An 8,559-nucleotide genomic window follows, 5' to 3' on the forward strand; every position below is an offset into this window, starting at 1 on the left:
CTGAACATAATATTGTCTTCCAATTCTATAATATTTATTTCCTATGCCGATACTATTAACCTGTTCCTTGGTTTATATCTTCTCTAACTGGGTCATTCTGTATGTTGTGGCTGTATCAGAGTATATGTCAACTAATCAAAGATGTATACTCCTAATGCTTTTTCTTACAATTGTATGGGTGATTGTGATGCACAAACTTCTAGCAGCAGTAGTGCTACCTGCTACTGCCAGTCGGTAGGCAGGCTGGTGCAACCGCCTGTCTTGAAGGTGATGTCATTTTGGGAAGCTTGTATTAGATATATATTCTTTGGAGTGAATAAAACCTTGAATAAAAAAAGAATGAGAATAGAGGGGAGACTTCCCCCTGTCTTATTCTTATAGGAGATGAGAGACTTGAACGTGGGCTGGCAACATCAACCTTTGTGCTGTCCAACACTCCACCAAGAAGAGCCCCTCAATAAAACCATAAGTAAAGATTCCAACGTTTGAGATTCTAGCATGGAAAAAAAAGGATATGGCGACTGAACTTAACCAGTCTGATGCTACATTTATACTTGAATAAATTTGGTTTATTCATGGTTCAAATGAACAGATGGTGTTTATTTATCATGTAAAGACAAATGCAATATGGGATATGCACAAGTGTTCATATCTGATTTTTGTTTGGGATTTGAGAACACCACGCGGAAGATGATACAGTACCTTTTTCTTTAGAAAGGAATGGATCAATTTTGTATTTAAGGTTGTGGGTGTCCCAAAAACAACTGAAGGTTTTGGTTGCCGAAGTGACATAGAATGCACTTTGCCCAAATCGTGGTTACCAAAGTGACATTGAACGCACTTTGCCCAAATCTCGAAATACAACAATACATTGCGCAATGGAGTTTATTTGTCTGTCATGATTAGCTTTCACAGCTTTTGCAAACACAAGACTTTGATTTAACTGCATGAAGAGCATAATAATACATAAATACCGGGCCTCTTAACTAGACAACTGTCCTACATACCCATGCTCTTCATGCGTACACTATTGTTTTGGCCATTGGACTTAGGGAGAGATCACTCATACTCTAATGTTTTGGCCATAATATTTAGCGAGAGATCACTCATGCGTGAACCAGGGCGAATAGGACAGGAAATACATTACTAGGAGTAAAAAGGATAGAAAAGGCTAGGGAGGAAATGATTACATAAAAACCTAGGGGTAATAATTAGAGGTTGGAGCTAAAACAAGGTCTTTTATGAGATGAAGCATGTCCCCCGTGATTATGCAGAGCCGTTTAATGCATCATGTTTTGTTTCCTCCGAGTCTGTAAATATTGGGTCAACAAATTGGGAAAACAATGACACATCGACACCTACACCTGGTCATTAAAAAAAATACCAAAACTGGGCGGAAACAAAGCAAAAGAGAAAGCATGTAATGGTGTTATGTTTGGTGGAGCCAAGGGTATTCCTGCAGGGAAAATGCGAGGTCCTCCCGTAGCTCATATGCTCCCATTCTAAGGGGCACCAACCATGGCAGAGAAAGCTTGTGAAACATTGCAGAAAAAACCCTCAAGTAGTCATATTATTGCGTCCAATTCCACATGCTTGGAAGCTAACCATTGGAGCACACATCCATCGATCCATCTGTGCCCTAGCATGGGATCATGAGGGCTACGAGAGCACCCGATACTTTCCCAATTCTTGTAGGCACAAGGATGGAGAAGACGACATGCGACAAAGAGGAAACATTAACTCAATGATTGGGTCACAAGGGAGAAGATATAAAGAAGTTGCTGATTGTTAAGTTGCGGCGGCAAATTTCATGCATGTTGGGCGCTAATCACTACTAATCTATTTCATAATCGGTCTCCTTTAAACGCCGATGACAAGTGTGACATGATGGCGCAACTAAAAAACACGCACGATGATCACCTTGGAAAACATAGCCGTGGGCGAGAAAGCACGATGGAGCGAGGCCACAATGATTCACGGTGGGCCGAGGGTTCCGGGGCATCTAGAAATATAGCTCCGCGGTGGACACTGCTAGACAAGACCGGGCAGGAGGGCACAAGAGAGAGGGCTAAAGAGGGGAAATAAATGGGAGCTCACCATGTGCACAAGGTCAGCAACGACATGAGAGCATTGAGACAAGACCATCTTTAGCAGTGAAGACATGCTCCAAAACGATATCTATCTCAACAGTCATAAGCCGCATATGACATACATACCCATTGTAAATTTCAATAATATTCGATATCAATGTCCCTACATGTCTATGTTCGTTCTTCCGTGGCAACGCACGGGTACTCAGCTAGTAAATAATTACAACATTGTAAATCTCAATATCCTGCTCTTCTCACCTGCATGCGGCCGAATCCATGTATGGTAAGCTCGATTATGTCCCCCTCATTTGTTCTATGATGCAGTTTTTTGTTTATAATGCCACGTGCCATTGCAAGGTCACCTGTCCCGCCGACAATAGACCACTGACCTTCTTGCTCAACAGATGTTCCCATTATTTGCAGCGTGCTTTGCTTAAACCTATGTAAAAGCATACACTCACATGTGCTTACAAATCTGACAACCTGAGAAACTAGCTGTCCCTCGGCTAAATGCACTGGACGTTTGGACTTGATGTTATGGTTGAGATGTCAACTCTTTTAGTTAGATGCTTATACTTACTTATATATAGTAAACTCGATCTAGTATGTGTTCCACATAAAACTATTATTAGCAAGTTACATATATAAAATGAGAGAATATGGCGGGAGAAGTACCATTTTTCTGTATATGTACGCTTACCTTTCAATCTCGAACACAATGGTTAACATATTGTGCCAATTACCAGCGTAGATATGCAGCCCTTGTGCCCGGGCTACTAGCTTGGCATCGGTGCCAACCCCATCATATATTGGCCAATTGTTAACTTCTGTGGAGCCCCACCCAGTGGTAGAATTTGCACTTATGATGCTTGATTGGGTTGGGCTTGGTCCATAGACAAAGTGGTGCAAGTACAAGCTACTGAACTCAAACTCGGCGTTCTCTAGAACCCCGGCGAATGCGGTAACATGGAAATTGGGGTGATTGGGCATGGTCGACTTGTGGGATCGAGAACGATGCTAGTAGATCGATCAAACGGCTTTTATCTAGGCTGAATTGTGTGTTGCGGAAAATGGAAGCTTATGGGACTGGTATTTATAGGCCAGCTCACGGGTATCAAGTAGGTAGGTGTATGCACACCATCTTGTTTATCCTTGCGTACTGGAGCACGCAGCCTAAATAATGTATACGACTTGTGCACCACCAGCGTTTTCTAGCATAAGATGCTTGCCAAAAAAAAACAAGAACATAAAATGGTAGCCAGCTGAGATGCGTACTGGTTAGTCCTTTAATTTTATATATATATATATATATATATATATATATATATATATATATATATATATATATATATATATATATATATATTAGTTCATCAAAGGGTGGGTAGTTAGTTAGTGCGTGTGATTGCTCATTGGTATGGATATGAATAGTAACCCTGTCAGGGAACATTTCACTTACTTAATTATCTCTATTGACAAACGGTGCTCCATTATTATGTAAACTAGATGATGCCTCACGCGTTGTAGCAGGAATCAGTTACATTATTAAGGAGAACCAATAGTAAAAGTACATATGCCCTATGTGTAGTTATAAAATATTTATTGAATGCACGTAGAATAATAGAAAGAAAAATAGAAGCATGGTTGCATGTGGTGGTGGCTCTTTTTCAAGACATGGTTACATACTAGCCTGCCGCCGCGCTCGATGATCACTCGCAAATGTGCAATCTATTGATTCAAGAGTGGATCAGTGCATGCTCATTTAATCTCAGAACAATGTATAGAGACATTAAAGAAACCGAGCATAAGAAGCTATTAAAAAATTCAAATGTAGGGATACAAAGATACAAATTAAAAGTGGCACACTTCTGAGGCAAACAAACTATTTACACTACATACAGTTCACTGTAGGCAGAGAACTGTATATAGAAACACAAACACACTACATAAATGAGCTAGAAGTAGTTGCTGGTGGATTAGACCATCCTAGTATACCCTCCTGCAGGATTGGTGCCTGTGATAAAGTGATAAATTGATTTTGCAAATTCCTGCACACGTCCGACGGGAGGGTGCGCGCCTATGTATGTGATAATGGGATCATCGCTGTCTGGGCACTGGGGATATATGTGAAGTGGTAATATATCGAAGAAGCTGTTGCATATCTTTGCCAGAATCACTGTTTGTATTGTAGTTTCGTTTTGCTGTGCAGTTACTTGCTGGCAGGCCATGTTGAACCACCATTGCTTTGTTTGAGCCTTCTCTCTTGCTGTAAACAACCTTTCCTTTGTGACTTCAAGGGCATAGGAGTAGTAATTATGGACTTTGATAGAAATATTATAGTTTGCACAGATGCATTGTAAGGCCACCTGAGCTGCCTTTTCCATTGCTTCATCTTCTGTATTAGCTGCCTCTCCTTCATATGTAACGGAGGATTCTCTGAAACTATCTCTCTATCGTGGCAGAGCAATTAATACGGACGCTTGTATCATACCTTCATGAACATACCAACAGGTGTAGCCTTGTACTTTTAGGCCAACTGTTCACTCACTGTTTCAAGTATTGGTCGTCTTGGAATGTATACTATAAGATTCTCCTCCTGCATGGGAGTATTTGTAATATAATAAGTTGCTTACTTGCAAGGGATAAACGAAGACAAAAAGTTAGGTGAAGCCAAGAGCTTACCGAGCTGCTTCCGCTCCCATGATCAAAATTTAGGGATGGATGTTTGCCCTTCTTCTTAATTTGTTTTGCTACGGAGGATGCTATTTGGGGCGGTAAGCTTCGTCCATTGTGGTATACTGAGCTGATCTTGCGCGTGAGTGTACAATCGGTCATATATAGAGCATGTACAGGTAAGTGAGTCACCGCTGCGCTTAGGGCCAGTTCTTTTGCTAGCTTCTAGAATAAGCTGAAATAAGCTACCCCTACACAGCTTATTCTAGAAGCCCAACCAAAATTATTTTTTTAGAAGCCTAATAGTTAAGACTTGACTAGTAGGCTTTCAAAAGAAAAAAATTGATTTGGCTTCTAGAATAAGCTGGGTAGAGGGCAGCTTATTCTGGAAGCCCAAAAAAGCCAAAAAAAGAACTGGCCCTTAGTTGAGGCCGCCAAATGGCATGCATTTTCTGCACGCTACTTCAGTAGGTGTCACACCTGGTTCTACATGGAGATAAAAGGAAAGATGGACCGAGTAGGCATCACTCAAATACCAACCATGTATACAATATAGAATCAGATACAAAAGGAAATTATCAGTAGCAGCAGCTGCACAGGCACAGTAAAAAAGTTGAACTTACCAAGAGGAGTAGGCCGACCAAAGGCACCAGCCACACGGAAAGGCACCACTCTTGGACGGTTAACCACAGACGGAGCACCAACTAAATAACGGTCAAAATGGACACCGGCAGGAAGAGCAGAAGGGCGACCAATTGACCTGTCAACCATCTGCACGACCGATGAAGCTGCAAGAAAGTATTGGACACACCACATTAGAAACCGACCGAAGCTCATATGCCTGAACAGCTAAATCGAAAAACAAATGAGCACATCAGATGGACCAGACACAAATACCCACCCAAACAGCTCACAAGGAAAGAAAAATGAAAACCAATCAAGGATATGTGTGGCCAATTTTTTTAAAATCGCCAACCATAATCTGCCAACTGGGTCAACTCCGTAATAACCCTGTAAACGGCTAGCATTACTGGAGTGCACGCCTCCGCGTGTTTTCATTGGATTGCATGCGTGCACTGCATGCCTCGGCGTATTTTCATTGGATTGCATGCATGCACTACGGCGTACTTTTATTGGATTGCATGCGCACATGCGTCAGGCATATTTTCATTGAACTGCATGCGTGCACTGCATGGGTGTACTTCTGTTCGAGTGCATGCGTGCACTGCATGCCTCCGTGTACTTCCGTTCGAGTCCATGTATGCACTGCATGCCTCGGTGTATTTTCGTTGAAGTGCAGGCGAGCACTGCATGCCGCGGTGTGCTTCCATTCGAGTAGATGTCGATGCGCTGCATGCTTCCATTCGAGTAATTGTTGATGCGCCGCATCATTTGACCGTGCATGCGGGCGTGTCATGCGGTGGGGTCTGCACGCTGGTGTCTTCTGAACATCGACTGGGCCAGCAATGACATGTACAACCAGTAGAAGAGGCCGCAGAAGCGCTGGCCAAGAGAGACAACACAATGGACAGAAAATAAGCAGAGAAAAGAAGCAAGAACTCACCAGTTCGCGTAATGGCGGGCCGAGCAGTAGACACAAGGCCCTCAAACGTGGAAGAACCAGCAGTAATGATCGAACCTACAAAAAGAAAGAAGTTAGCCACAATATTCAAAGCAGCAGGAAGAAACGCATAGAAACAACCAGAGACACTCCCATATGTAGCAAGAACCCAACGCACTTACCAACAGTGCAATCAACATGCCGCTTCCCTAACGAAATCTCTCGACAGCGGCTATCAAGATCTCCACTAAGAAACTGATCCGAATCGAAACGCTGGCCACCTACGAAATCAAATAACCAAATAAGATGACCACACTCTACTGCAAGTACACAAGGATAAGTAAACCCACCAGGTCGGCAAGAACGGAGCGGCCGGCGAGCCGCAGAGCAAACACGCCGCCCTGAATGAACCCCAGGCAACTGACCACGCACAGTCATGCCCTAAAGTAGCTTAACAGAGCTGTGTCTGTCAGCTTAATACAAAAAACAATATAAAGAGCCACAAAAAATGCAGAGAAAAAGAGCACCAACCTATCCGTAATATATGTCCGCGTAGTTCAATCAAAGATCTCATGCTCATCAGATGAGGATAGATAGCCTAAATCATCTTCCAAAAAATATATGCAGAAACATTCTTTGCATTTCTATTTTCATTCCTTCAGACAAAAAATACTAAAATAATAATACGATTGTGTGGTTGTGCCTGCGGTCACCACATCTTCAAAATAGTGAAAATCCATGAAACCACAAAAGCTCAATCTTCAAAAACCTTAAACACTAAATGTAGTATGATGTCCACACTTGGTTTATAGATTGAGCTCCGCATGTTATGAACTAATACTCCATCCGTTCATAAATATAAGCCTTTTTAGAGATTCTATAGTATGAACTACATACGATGCATTATCAAACTTGCTTGTAGATTCCTGCACCTCAAGTACATCAAAAGATGCATAAATAATTAGTGCAAATTGGAAGGCTCACTATACATAGAAATTTGATTTCTCTCATACTTCAAACAGAAGAGAACTCAAACAGAGTAGCACGTCAGCTGAGCTGCATGCATGAACACGTACCAAAGAAATACATCAAAAAGCAAAAGGAGAGAGAGAGAGAGAGAACCGAATTTATTTTGATTGCTGTACGCCGTCTCGATCTCTATTGATCTCTCACACCTGGTGGAAGCAGCTAGCAAACAGCACACGGCCCGCAAACGACAGTCTGTCCTTCAGATCAGTGCAGCCCGTGAGTACATGACTCGTTTTTGCCGGATAATCATGCAGCTAATCTTGAAGGACAAAGAGAGCAGTGGCATAGTGTACGTGCTGTGGTCCGTGCTCTTGTTGACGGAGAGCACGTACGCTCGGTGATGGCGCCATGCGGCGAACTGCAACCGGGCCTTGAAAGTGGGCTGCCCGCACGCGGAGGCGTTACCGGTCTCGTCGCGACTGGCTGGTACCACAGTGCGGCGCCGTCCGAGATGGGTCGGAAGGGGTGAAAGCATGGATGAATGCACCGCGGCGTACCTCGTCCCCGGTAGAGGGTGGAGGATGGACGACCTCCAGCGCAGCAGGGATAGGCTGCATGTCGTCATCACCATGGGATCATCGTTGGCGGCACGGTGCCAACCGGGAGTGTGGTGGAGGGTAGCGCGAAGCACGCCGATGGCAGCACTGCAGCAGTGAACAGGATGCGGGCGGCGCACACGGGGGACCCAGGCAGCGGCAGCTCGGCCCGGCCTTCAACGTGGAGCTCCGAGAGGAGGTTTGCCACAGCGTCGTGGAGATGGCCGCGACGGCAGAAGCGGGACGGCGCCGCAGCGGTGCTCCTCCGCAGTCTCGTTGCCTCCGCATGGCTTCCGCGAAGAGGAGATGGCCAGATGGGGATGGGAAGAAGATGAGGCTAGAGCCCGCCGGGGGTCCTTTTATATGCGCAATGGGCGGCGAAGCGGTGGCGGAGTTTGGACTCGATACTTCTGGACAGAAATATCTGGAGAGATTGAGCAAGGCAACACGGGCGAAACGAAGAAACTGCTAGAGAGACCGACAAAAGCGGCAACCGACTAAACGCCACAGGCCCACGGCAGGAAAGCACGACCCAAGCTGCAACCGTCATGAGAACAGCGCACATGCCCTAGGAGAAATCCAAAACCGAAACAGCATGCAACGTGGCATTCCCGCATGGCAGGAACAGTACCCGCGAGACAAAATAATCCCGGACGCGTACAAACGGAAA

General features: G+C 44.3%; 1 long non-coding RNA gene across 1 annotated transcript; it reads right to left on the reverse strand.

Moving 5' to 3' along the window:
- Positions 1 to 3,933: 3,933 nt before the first annotated feature.
- On the reverse strand, positions 3,934 to 8,310 carry LOC123147222 (uncharacterized). Its single transcript, XR_006473135.1, has 4 exons — positions 6,507 to 8,310; positions 6,328 to 6,402; positions 4,773 to 5,551; positions 3,934 to 4,686 (listed from the first exon to the last, which is right to left on the reverse strand). It is a non-coding gene; the product is annotated as an uncharacterized lncRNA (long non-coding RNA).
- Positions 8,311 to 8,559: the final 249 nt, after the last annotated feature.

The sequence above is a fragment of the Triticum aestivum genome, chromosome 7A, assembly GCF_018294505.1.
Source record: "Triticum aestivum cultivar Chinese Spring chromosome 7A, IWGSC CS RefSeq v2.1, whole genome shotgun sequence".
NCBI lineage: Eukaryota > Viridiplantae > Streptophyta > Magnoliopsida > Poales > Poaceae > Triticum > Triticum aestivum.